This window comes from Eriocheir sinensis, chromosome 16 (genome assembly GCF_024679095.1).
Source record: "Eriocheir sinensis breed Jianghai 21 chromosome 16, ASM2467909v1, whole genome shotgun sequence".
NCBI lineage: Eukaryota > Metazoa > Arthropoda > Malacostraca > Decapoda > Varunidae > Eriocheir > Eriocheir sinensis.
In genome coordinates this window covers 15,189,219-15,202,795 of record NC_066524.1, presented here as the reverse complement: position 1 = coordinate 15,202,795, position 13,577 = coordinate 15,189,219, and positions in this window count along the sequence as shown.

The following is a 13,577-nucleotide window of genomic DNA, read 5'->3' as shown; positions in this document are numbered from 1 at the left end:
CTATCTGCCAGTCTTTCTATAAATGTTTACCTGTATCCACTTTTACCTTCCTTCATCAACAGGTAGAAAAGAACTAGAGGAAAGGGAGAAGAGAGAAGAGAAGGGAGGGAAAAAAAAATGGGAAAGCATGAGAAGAAAAGGGGGAAAGTATGGTGTTAGGAGTTTGTATTTTTTATTTTCTTTATGTATCTGTCTATCTATCTGTCTGTCTCCTATTATCTCTGTCTCTAAGTCTGTCTGTTTGCACCTCTTTCCTTTCTATATAGTGTGTTTACCTGTAGTGTGTTTACCTCCCTTCATCAACAGGTAGAAGAGGACAGGTGGTGATGGTAGTTGTATTATTATTTTCTTTATGTATCTGTCTATCTATCTGTCTGTCTCCTATTTTCTCTGTCTCTAAGTCTGCCTGTCTACACCTCTTCCCTATCTTTTTGGGTTGTGTATTCTTCTAAGTGTCTATATGCATTCTTTTCATCTTTATTCTCTCCTTCGTTCTTTCTTGCATTCAGGAATCCATCAAAGTCCTTCTCTTCGTTAACAAATAGTAGTTTATCTGTTGCTATTTTTGTCTGTGTCTATATACTACACCTGTTTTTGCTTTCTTCAAAGTTAGTTTATTTATCAAGGTGTCTATATACATACCTTTTCATCTTTGTTTTCTTCCTTCGTTCTTTCCTTCTCATTAACCTGTACTACTTGCTCTCTCTGTCTCTTTAGGTCTATGTCTCTTTATATATTTTTGCTTCCATTATTGTTTCCTTATTCATCAAAGTGTCTATATACATACCTTTTCATCTTTGTTTTCTTCCTTCGTTCTTTCCTTCTCATTAATCTGTACTACTTGCTTTCCCAGTCTCTTTAGGTCTGTCTCTACACATTTTTGCTTCCATTATTGTTTCCTTAGTCATCAAAGTGTCTATATACCTTTTAACCTTCCTCTCCGTCTTTCGCTTTTTCCTTCTCATTAACCTGTACTACTTGCTTTCTCCCTTTCTGCTTAAGTCTTTCTATATACACGTTTTTGCTCTCTTGTTATTGTTTTTATATATTTATCAACTTGCTTACTCTTTTTTTTTCTTAGTTTCTCCCTACATGCCTTTCACTTCCTTATCCCCTTCGTTCCTTCCTTTTTATTAACCTCTACCATTTTCTTCCTCTATCTCTATTTCAGTCTTTCTGTATACACCTTTTTGCTTTCTTTAGTGTTGGTATGTTCTTCGAAGTGTATAGTCTCTCCTTATCCCCTTCGTTCCTTTCTTTTTATTAACCTCTACCATTTTCTTCCTCTATCTCTATTTCAGTCTTTCTGTATACACCTCTTTGCTTTCTTTAGTGTTGGTATGTTCTTCGAAGTGTGTAGTCTCCTTGTAGTTTTCGTTTATTCTTCTAAGTGTCTCTCTACAAACCATAGGCCTTTTTACCTTCCCTTTCTCCTTCGGTCTTTTCTTGTACTGCTTTCTTTCTCCATCTCTAAGTCTTTCTATATATACACTTCTTTGCTTTCTTTATTGTGTGTTCCTTTATTCTTCTTCAGTGTCCCTCTACCTGCCTTTCACTCTTCTTTCCCCTTTCGTTGAGTCATCCGTCTTAGCGTTATCTATTTTTACCGCGAGGCGTCTGTGTTGTCCTCTTATAGGCCGGCTTTTTCCCGCCCCTACACGCTGATCGGCCCTCGTTAACACACACACACACACACACACACACACACACACACACACACACATGGACTCTCATTAACCTGCCCTGCTTTTACCTGTATGTAAGAAGGTTTAGATTTACTCCCCCTCTCTCCCTCCCTCTCCCACTCCTTACCTTCCCTCCCCCCTCTTTACATCTCCCCCTACCCCCTCCTTTCCTACCCCTTTCCTCCATTCCCTCCCTTACCTCTCCCTCCCCCCCTTCACTTCCTATTCTCTCTTACCCCGTCCCCTACCTCCACCATACCTCCCTCTTTTACCTCCCCCTCCTTCCTCCCCTCTCTTACTCTTCCCTCATTCCCTCCCTTACCTCTCCCTCTTCCCCCTTTCCCTCTTTCCCCTCTTCCTCCCTTCTCCTCTTCCCCCTCCCCCCCTCTCAAATAAGCTTCATCCCCTATACCTTTTTACACACACACACACACACACACACACACACACACACACACACACACACACACACACACACACACACACACACACACACACACACACACACACACATGTACGTTACGCTTCCCTTCTCTTAGTTACGCGCCCGTCACAGTCGAATGCGTAACCACTTTTTCGCTTCACTTTAATCTCGCTCACCGTGTTTGTATAATGATAAAACACTACCGTCACACACACACACACACACACACACACACACACACACACACACACACACACACACACACACACACACACACACACACACCTGCTTACCTGTCATGATCCTAATTTAATTCCTTGCTCAGGTAACCTTCCTCGTCCTGAAGCCTTCGTGAGTCTCCTTAAATTGGTTGGAAGTATGTTGTCACCTTGATCAAGCGGTTCTCTTTGTCTGTCTATCTGTTTGTCTCTGTCTCTCTCTATCTATCTCTTTTTCATTCTTTCGTTTTATCTTTCTTCCTTGCTCTCTTTCTCACTCTTTGTTTTTTTCTTACTTTCTTTTTCTTTTCTTTTTTATCTTTATTTCTCTTTACTTTTTCTTTTTCTTTCTTTCTCTTTCTTTCTTCCATTTTTAGTCCCTCTCCTATCTTTATCTAATCTTAACTCCCTCTCACTCATTTACTTTCTCACGCATTCTTTTTTTCTTTCTATAATTCTTACTGTTTGTCATTCTCCACCTTCCTTATCTTATCCTGTAAATACTTCACTCACTCACTCACTCACTCACTCACTCTTAATGTCACTCTTTACCTCCTTAACTCACCCTTGTATACATTATCTTGAGTAACTAACTGATTTACTCTCACTCACTCACTCACTCACTCACTCACTCACTCACTCTCTCTTATCTCCTACCTCCTTCCTTTCTTCTCATTTTCCCATTCACTCACTCACTCACTCATACCCTCCCTATTTTGCTCCTTCCTTCCTTCCTTCCTTCCTTCCTTCCTTCCTTCCTCTCATTCACTCAAACATTTCCTTCCTCTCTCTTTGCCTCCTTCCTTCCTTCCTTTCTTTCTTCCTTCCTTCCTCTTATTCACTCACTCGAACATTTCCTTCCTCTCTCTTTCCCTCCTTCCTTCCTTCCTTCCTTTGTTTCTTCTTTCCTTTCATTCACTCACTCAAACATTCCCTTCCTCTCTCTTTCCCTCCTTCCTTCCTTCCTTCCTTCCTTCCTTTCTTCCTTCGTCTCATTCACTCACTCAAACATTTCCTTCCTCTCTCTTTGCCTCCTTCCTTCCTTTCTTTCTTCCTTCCTCTCATTCACTCACTCAAACACACCCTTCTTCTCTCTTTCCCTCCTTCCTTATCCTTCCTTTCTTTCTTTCTTTCTTTCTTCATTCCTTTCATTCACTCACTCAAACATTCCCTTTCTCTCTCTTTGCCTCCTTCCTTCCTTCCTTTCTTTCTTCCTTCCTCTCATTCACTCACTCAAACACACCCTCCCTCTCTCTTTCCCTCCTTCCTTCCTTCCTTCCTTTGTTTCTTCTTTCCTTTCATTCACTCACTCAAACATTCCCTTCCTCTCTCTTTGCCTCCTTCCTTCCTTCCTTTCCTTCCTCACTCACTCACTCACTCACCCCCTCACACTCTTACCCTTCCTCCTTCCCTTCCTTCCTTCCTCTCATTCAAGCACCTTCACTCCTTCCCTCCCTCACCTACTGTCCCTTACCCTTCCTCCCTTACTCCTTCCCTCTCCCCCTCCCTCCCTCCATCCTTACATTAATCCTAACCACACCACTCCCTTTCTTTTTCCAGGTCACTTCGACTTCACCACCACCACCACCACCACCACCACCACTCCCTGCCTTCAAGTGTGTCACGGTGAGAACGGACGAATGAACACACACACGCACACACACACAGACGGAGACAGCCAACCAGAGAGAGAGAGGGAAGAAGAGAGCGGGAGAAAGGTAAGGTAGGTAGTCACATGCACGTAGAGGGAGAGAAAAAGAGAGAGAGATAGAGAGGGTTGGTCTGCTCTCTCTTTCGCCTCCAGAGCAAACAGAGCAAAAAGTCCTGCCAGAGTCGGTATTCTCAGACTCTTCCATCTCACATCAACCACTTCCAACGGCCGAAAAGGAGATCAATCGGGTTCCAGTGACTGCTTTCTTAAATTCACGGTACAGAGGAAGGGTCAAACTACCACCAGGGCCATTAAGCTACCCCTGGAAATGCCCACAACGCCCCCGAAAGCCTTGCCAAATATTGCATCCTTGGGTGAAGAGATATGTAAGATTATGAAAGGAGATCAGTCGAGTTCCAATGAGCATTTTCTTAGACTCACGGTACAGAGGAAGGGTCAAACTACCACCAGGGCCATTAAACTACCCCTGGAAATGCCTGCAACGCCTCCGAAACCCCTGCCAAATATTGCATCCTTGGGTGAAGAGATGTGTAAGATTATGAAAGGAGATCAGTCGGGTTCCAATGAGCATTTTCTTAGACTCACGGTACAGAGGAAGGGTCAAACTACCACCAGGGCCATTAAACTACCCCTGGAAATGCCTGCAACGCCTCCGAAACCCCTGCCAAATATTGCATCCTTGGGTGAAGAGATGTGTAAGATTATAAAAGATCAGTCGGGTTCCAATGAGCATTTTCTTAGACTCACGGTACAGAGGAAGGGTCAAACTACCACCAGGGCCATTAAGCTACCCCTGGAAATGCCCACAACGCCCCCGAAAGCCTTGCCAAATATTGTGTCCTTGGGTGAGGAGATATGTGTAAGATTATGACCCCTGGAGCTGGTGTGGTCTGCGTGCGTCCCTTCCCGCAGCCCCGCCTCGCCACCCCGCCCTCTGTGCCTTTCTATACAAACTGGTGTTCTCCATTTATCCGTCTTAAAAGGTCACGGAGAGGGAGGGAGGGAGAAAGGAAAGGAGTCAGGTAGTAAAGCATAAGAGCCAGGGAGATGGAGAGAGAGAATGAAGTAGGGAGGAGAGAGAGTGGTTTGAAAAAAAGGAAAGGCAAAGGTAAGAGGGGGAATGAGGTTAGGGAGAAGAAATATGACTTGAAAGAAGAGATTAGACAAGGAGAAGATAGGAAATTAATCAGAAAGAGAGGAAATGAAGCAGGGAGAAGAGAGAGAGGTTGAACATCGGAGAGACAAAGAGAAGAGAGGAAATGAATCAGGGAGAAAGGGAGAGAAAATAAAGAGTAATAAGAAGAGGAAGGGCAAAGAAAAGAGAGGAGAATCAGGGAAAAAAGATAAATGTTAGTAGGAAAAGAGGAAAGAAATAAGGGAAAAGAGAGGAAAGGATGCACGGGGAAAAGAAAAATGTAGAAGAGAAAAGGCAAAGCATAGAGGAGGGAGGAAACATAAGAACATAAGAACATAAGAACATTGGGAAACTACAAGAAGCCGGGTAGCCTACACAGGGCAGCTCCAGAATCCCCTCCAATACTCGCGATGGATGAGGTGTAGTTTCAGGGGTTACAGGTAGAGGCTTGATCCTCGTTTTACCGGCGGTACTATGCACGCACCAGTACCCTGTCACCTTACTGCACCCACACCTCACTGCCACCTGTCGTCCTCGTCCATGTAGCTATCCAGTCTACTCTTAAAACAAGCTATCGTCCCTGCACTAACTATGTGATTGCTGAGTCTATTCCATTCCCCCACCACCCTATTACTAAACCAATGCTTGCCTATATCTCTCCTAAATCTATACTCTTCTAATTTAAATCCATTACTGCGAGTTCTATCCTGCTGGCTAATTCTCAGTACGTTACTTATATCGCCTTTGTTGTAACCCTTGACCCATTTGAATACTTCTATCAGATCTCCCCGCACTCTTCGTCTTTCTAGTGAATGTAAGTTTAGATGTTTCAGCCTATTTTGATATGGGAGGTTCCTCAGCCCCTGAATCATCTTGGTCATCCTCCTCTGGGAAAAGAAGCAAAGAAGAGAGAGAAGACTTAGAAAGAAGAGGAGAGAAGGAGAGGAAAAGGAAAAGAGGTAGGAAAGGAAGTGGAAGAAAAATAAAGAAGAGGGAATATAAGAAGAGCAAGAGGCGGAGGAGGAGGAGGAGGAGGAGATTCAGGAAGAGGAGAGAGAGAAACGGGAGAAGAAATGAGAGAGGAAAAGGAGAGACATCGGAAGGAAAATGGAGAAGAGAAAGGAGAAAGGAGAGCTAAGATAAAAAAAGAAGGCATGGAGAGGGAGAAAGAGGAGAGGCAGGAAGATAAGAGAAATGACAGGGAGAGAGAGGGAGAGAAAAAAAAAATAACTGACTCGCTACCCACATTTGACTTCTCCCTCCCTCCCTCCCTCCCTTCTTACCTGCCTCCCGCTCACCTGCCCCTCCCTCCCTCCCGCTGCTACAATACCCGGGCTTGTAAACAGGTGCGTGCGCTTGTTGGTATCATTGTAATAAGCTTCTGAAGGCTGACTTGTTGCGGATTGGTATCTTCTGCTGTTCCTTTCCCTCCTTTCTCTTCTGTGTTGATGGTGTTGATGGTGGTGGTGGTGGTGGTGATGGTGATGGTGATGGTGGTGATGGTGTGGGATTGCTGTCTTTCTCTCTTTCTCTTTTTCTTTCTCTTATCTATTTTTATCTGTATCTATCTATCTATCTATCTATTATCTATGTCCCTTTTTCCTCTTTTTTTTAACTTTTATATTTTCCTTGCTTCTTTTCCTTTCTCCTTTTTGCATTTTTCTTCTTCTCTTCTTCCTAACCTTTCTCTCTATCTATCTGTCTGTCTATTTTCTTGCTTTATTTTATTTATTTATTATCTTTTATATATCATCTATTTTTTTCAATAGCTTTATTTGTCTGTCATTTGTCTGTCTGTCTGTCTATCTATTTATGATCTCTTTATTTATTCATTATTTATTGTCTTTTATTTATTTTATTTTTTCTAGCTTTATCTCTATCTATCTATCTATCTATCTATCTATCTCAGTTTAATCCATGACTTCCACAACTTAATGGTGTCTACATATATTCATCTTTCTCCTCCTTTTCTTCCACCTCTTTCACATTCCATCTTCATCCACCTTTTCCTCTTCCTCCTCCTCTTCCTCTTATCTTCTTTGCTGCACCCTTCTTTCTCTTTCTTCCTTGCCACACCCTTGCAAATATCCCTCTCCTTCTTCCTCCTCCTTCCTCCTCTTCCTCTACCTCTTCCTCGGAACACTTAGCCACACCCCTCATCTTCTTCCTCCTTCTCCTCCTCCTCCTCCTCCCCTCACTCTTCCGTTTGCTCTACCGCATCATCATAATTATAACCTCTCCCCCCTCTTCTTCTTCCTCTTCTTTACATCTCTTCCTCTTTACCACATCGCATTTTCATATATTTCTCTTTTTTTATCTTCTCACTCTTCTCATCTTCTTTGCTCATCTTTTTTTTAATATATCGCTATTTCATGTATTTCTCTCCCTTTCTTTTCTTCTCACTTTTTTTTTCATATCCCTTTTCATATTATTCTCCCCTTTTCTTTTCTCCCTTCCCCCTTTTCTTCCTCTTCTTTAAACCTTTTCTTTGTCACATTATTTTTTCATATACTCCTCTTCCCTTCTTCCTCTTCTCCCCTCTTCTTCCGCTTTCTTCCATCTCCTCTTTATCATATTACTTTTTCATATACTCCTTTCCCTTCTTCTTTCCTCTCCTCCCCTTCCTATCTACAGCACTCCATTCCCCTTCTTCCCCTTTCTTTTCCTCACCCTTCTCCCCTCTCCCCAGCTAACCACTCCAGTATCACTCCCCCTCTTCCCCTTCCTCATCTACACACACACTACTCCCCCTTCCTCTTCCCCTTCCTCTTCCTCCTTCACTCCTTTCCCCCGCTGACCACTCCACTAATCTCCCATCACATTCCACTCCTTACCTCCTCTTCTAATGGTGATCCACAATAGCATTCCACTTCTGCGGCATATTATAGACACGTGAACCTTCTCCCCCTCCTCCTCTTCTTCCTCCTCCTCCACCTCCTCTGTTTACATATGAAAGGGGGAGGGGAGTTGTTGGTTTGTTGCTATATATGAAGGATTATAATGTTTCTTTTTCTTCATTTATTCAGATTAATCTTTCTCGTTTTTCTTGTTCTGTATTAAGGAGTTTAAGAAGACTTCGTTTGTGTTTTATTGTATTTTATTTATTTTTTGGTCAGACATTTCCAAAGACAGAAAGGAAAGAGAAACAGAATAAAAGGGAGAATAAAACAAGGAAAATAGGAAAGAGAGGTTAAGAAAAGTCAAAAGAAGAAAGGAATATGGGAATGAAGAAAGGAGAAGGAATAGAGAACAAAGAAAGGAAAGGGAGGAAGAAAGGAAGGAAAGAAAAAATAATTAGTAATAAAATATAGAAAACAAGAAGGAGAGGTTAAGAAAAATCAAAAGAAGAAAGGAATATGGAAAGGAAGGAAGGAGAAGGAATAAAGAACAAAGAATAAAAGAAAGGAAAGGGAGGAAGAAAGGAAGGAAAGAAAAAATAATAAGTAATAAAATATAGAAAACAAGAAGGAAAGGTTAAGAAAAATCAAAAGAAGAAAGGAATATGGAAATGAAGAAAGGAGAAGGAATAAAGAACAAAGAATAAAAGAAAGGAAAAGGAGGAAGAAAGGAAGGAAAGAAAAAATGATAAGTAATAAAATATAGAAAACAAGAAGGAGAGGTTAAGAAAAATCAAAAGAAGAAAGGAATATGGGAATGAAGAAAGGAGAAGGAATAAAGAACAAAGAATAAAAGAAAGGAAAAGGAGGAAGAAAGGAAGGAAAGAAAAAATAATAAGTAATAAAATATAGAAAACAAGAAGGAGAGGTCAAGAAAAGACAAGTGGAGGGAGGCCTTATTTCTCTTATTTTTTTCTTCACTCTTTAATCTTTTCCTCTACACATACTATCCACCTATTTCTCTATCCATCTATCTATCCATCTATTTATCTGTCTATCTATCTATTATCTATCTATCTATCTATCTATTGCTTCGTCCTCAGTAAGTCTACTCTGATATTCTATTTATACATTTTCCTTTTTATTTATTTTTCTTCTCTTTCCCATTTTTCTTCTTTCTATCTGAGTTGTCTTGTCTCATTTTCTGTCAATTTTCTGGGTAATTGGTTTGTCATGATTTTCGAAGGATTTGTATTGTCATGTTTTTTTCTTCATTCTGTTTAATCTTGATCTTTTTTTTCTTGTTTTGTATTAATGGTGGTTAAGATGACTTCGTGTGTGTTTTCGTGTTTTTTTTTTATATATTTTTTTGTCTTGGTGTGTGACTCATTTTTCCTCGTTTTTCTCTTATTTTCCTCTTCGTTTTGTTTAATCTTTTTTCTCTTCTTTCTCATTCTCGGGTTTGTGACTTTCTATTTTTTTTTTCAACTTCGTATTTCTTCTCTTTTTCCTGTTCTTCCGTGTATCAGTTTGTTTAAGATGATTAAGCTTTCTTTTGCTTTCTTTCGTTTTTTTTTTTTTGCTTTATTTTCTCTCCTTTCTCTGTTTTACTTTTTTTGTATCGTTCAGTTTCGCCTTTCTCTTCTTTTCTAGTCTTCCTTATATTAACCCCATTTCAGATTACTCAGTTTTTTGTTTTGTTTTAGTAAGCTTTGTGGCGTTTTCCCTCCTTTTCTGTTATTTTTCTTCTTTTTTTCGTTGTTCTCGTCTTTCATATTCTTCCGTATCAAGAGCGTTTATTTCTCTGTGTTATTTCACGTGATGACCATTTTCTCTTTTTCTTTTCCAGTTTTTATTTTTTGCATTTTCTACTTCCTCGTCTTCCTCTTTTTATTTAACTTTCTCCCTTACTTCTCATTCTCGTTTAAAATAATTCAACTTGTTCTATTTCGGATTTATAACTTTATTTTCTCTACATTTTATCTTATTTATTTTTACTCTTTCATTTTCGTCTTTTCTTGTTCTTTCGTATCAAGGGCATTTAAGTATTTTTTTTTTTTCATCTTTGTGACTTTTCTCTTCTTTCTCTTGTTATCTCTTTGTTTCGTTTTCGTTCAAGTTTATCTTTCTCTTCTTTTCCAGTTCTTCTATTTTTTGCTCTTTTTTTCTTCCTCGTCTTCCTCTTTTTATTCAACTTTCTTCTTTCCTTTTTCTTGGTTTAATCTTTCTTTTCTTTTCGATCCTTTCCATCTTTATCAGGTTTGTTTAAGATTTTGTTTATTTATATTTCTTTTTCTCTCGTTCCTTTCCTTTTTTCATTAATCTTTCTCTTCTTTCCGATCCTTTCCACGTTTATCAGGTTTGTGTAAGATTAAGTTTATTTTTATTTACTTTTTCTTTTTCTTTCCCCTTTTTTTGTTTAATCCTTCTCTTCCTTCCACGTTTATCAAGTTTAAGATTATGTATTTATATTTTCTTCTTCTTTCGCTCCTTTCCCTTTTTATCGTTTTATCTTTATCTTCTTTCCATGTCTGTTCGATGCGTGTAAGATTTGGTTTATCACATTCATTTACTCTTTCCTTCGCTTTCTTTCTTCTTCCGTATCAAGGCCGTTCAGGTTAAGAGCTCTTCATCTGTGCGTGTGTGTGTTTGTTGGTCGGGTTTGTGTTGCGTCACTGTTGCGGTGTTGACACGTTGGCGTTTGTTTGTTTCTTGTGTGTTTCCTAACCTTGTATTATTATTGTATTTTCACATTGCGTCGCGTCTGTCGGTCTGATATTATTGTCACCTCGGATCTTTACTTCTGCTGCTTTCTGTGTCTGTCTGTCTGTCTCGTCCTTGGCCTCGTGCTCATTTTCATTCTCCTTCACCATCATCGTGGGTTGCATCATCATCATCATCATCATCATCATCATCTTTATCGGTGTTTTCGTCATCCTCTTATTTTTTTCCCCTCGTTTTCCTGGTCATTTCCTGTCGCTTTTTTTTCGTTCTTTCGTTGCTTACGTTTTGAGGAGAATAATTTGAAGGTGTTTAACATATATTTGTGTTGAGTGGAGAGAGAGAGAGAGAGAGAGAGAGAGAGAGAGAGAGAGAGAGAGAGAGAGAGAGAGAGAGAGAGAGAGAGAGAGAGAGAGAGAGAGAGAGGAGGAAAGAAAAAAAAGATTATCAGAAAAGACTAACGTGTATTTGTGTTTTAAGTGAGTGATGGAAGAAAAGGAGGGAGGAGGAAAGAGAGAAGAGGAAAGAATAACTAAGCGAGTAAATGTGTTGAGTGTTGAAAGAAAGGGAGGACGAAAGAAAGAAGAAAAGAGACTAACAGAAGACGACGCAAGACATATATTAGTGTGTTTAGTAAATGATGAAGAGAGGAAGGAGGAAGTAAAGAAGAGACAAAGAATAATAGAGGAACTAAACGTATATTTGTGTGTTGAGTGAATGTTGAAAGAAGGAAAGTAGGAATGAAAGAAGAAATGAGATAAACAGAAGAAGACTTAAGACATATATTAGTGTGTTTAGTAAATGATGAAGAGAGGAAGGAGGGAGTAAAGATGAGACAAAGAATAACAGGAACTAAACGTATATTTGTGTGTTGAGTGAATGTTGAAAGAACGAAAGTAGGAATGAAAGAAGAATGAGATAAACAGAAGAAGACTTAAGACATATATTAGTGTGTTTAATAAATGATGAAGAGAGGAAGGAGGAAGTAGAGACAAAGAATAATAGAGGAACTAAACGTATATTTGTGTGTTGAGTGAATGTTGAAAGAACGAAAGTAGGAATGAAAGAAGAAACGAGATAAACAGAAGAAGACTTAAGACATATATTAGTGTGTTTAATAAATGATGAAGAGAGGAAGGAGGAAGTAGAGACAAAGAATAACAGGAACTAAACGTATATTTGTGTGTTGAGTGAATGTTGAAAGAACGAAAGTAGGAATGAAAGAAGAAATGAGATAAACAGAAGACTTAAGACATATATTAGTGTGTTTAATAAATGAAGAGAGGAAGGAGGAAGTAGAGACAAAGAATAACAAATTAACTAAACGTATATTTGTGTGTTGAGTGAATGTTGAAAGAGAGGAAAATGGGAGGAAAGAAAGAAGGAAAAGAATATCAGAAAACGACTTGTGTGTTTAGTAAGTTAATGAAAGAAAGAGGGGAAGGAAAGAAAGAAGAAAAAAGAATAACGTAAGCGACTGACGTATATCTGTGTTTTAAGTAAGTGGAAAAGAGAGGAAGAACGAAAGAAAGAGAAGAATTACAGAAAGCGATTAACATGTATTTGAGCGTTTTAAAAAGTGGTAAAATAGAAGAAGAACGAAAGAAAGAGAAGAATTACAGAAAGCGATCAACATGTATTTGAGCGTTTTAAAAAGTGGAAAAATAGAAGAACGAAAGAAAGAGAAGAATTACAGGAAGCTATTAACATTTATTTGAGCGTTTTAAAAAGTGGTAAAATAGAAGAAGAACGAAAGAAAGAGAAGAATTACAGGAAGCTATTAACATTTATTTGAGCGTTTTAAAAAGTGGTAAAATAGAGGAAGGAGGAAAGAAAGAGAAGAATTACAGAAAGCGATTAACATATATTTGAGCGTTTTAAGTAAGTGGAAAAGAGAGGAAGAACGAAAGAAAGAGAAGAATTACAGAAAGCGATTAACATGTATTTGAAAGAGAGGAAGAACGAAAGAAAGAGAAGAATTACAGAAAGCGATTAACATGTATTTGAGTGTTTTAAGTAAGTGGAAAAGAGAGGAAGAACGAAAGAAAGAGAAGAATTACAGAAAGCGATTAACATGTATTTGAGTGTTTTAAGTAAGTGGTAAAATAGAGGAAGGAGGAAAGAAAGAGAAGAATTACAGAGAGCGATTTCATATTTTTGAGTGTTTTAAAAAGTGGTGAAAGAGAAGGATGTGGAAAGAACGATTAAAAGGAAACTTACAGAAAGCTACCAACATGCATTTTTATTTTTGGGGCGAATAGGAAGACAGATGGAGGAAAGAAAGAAAATATAAGAAACACGAAGTAAAAATCAGGAAAAACGAATGTGAAAAGACTGACAAAAACACTGAAACTACAGATAAACACAAACACATGTAAAAGTAAACCAAACCAAACAGGTAAAAAAATAAGAAAACAAAACGAGAAACAAAAATCAGAAAAAAACGGTGAAAAACAACAACTTACCAAACATAAACAAAACAAACAGGTAGACAGGTGAGCTTAAGGCAACGAACAGGTAGAAAACACGTACAAAACAAGTATTCTTAAAACGAAGACCTAACGTATGAGGGTTCACGGTCAGCCAATCAGCGTCCAATCAGCGTCTTCCTTCCCTCCGTTGAACGTTCCGAAGCTCCGAAGTTCCGAACGGGACAAGAACGATTAGGAGAGAGGATTCGAAGAAGGAGATAAAAAAAAAGTGAACCATTGACCGTTAAATTATGGCATTGCAGATTCATTAAGTTAAGATTAATTAAATGCCGCTAGTGATGTATTTAAGAGGGAATGTTGATGTGTGTGTGTGTGTGTGTGTGTGTGTGTGTGTGTGTGTTAAAAAGTCCTGTAACAGTCCTCGCATACCAGCAGAAGGAGGAGGAGGAGGAG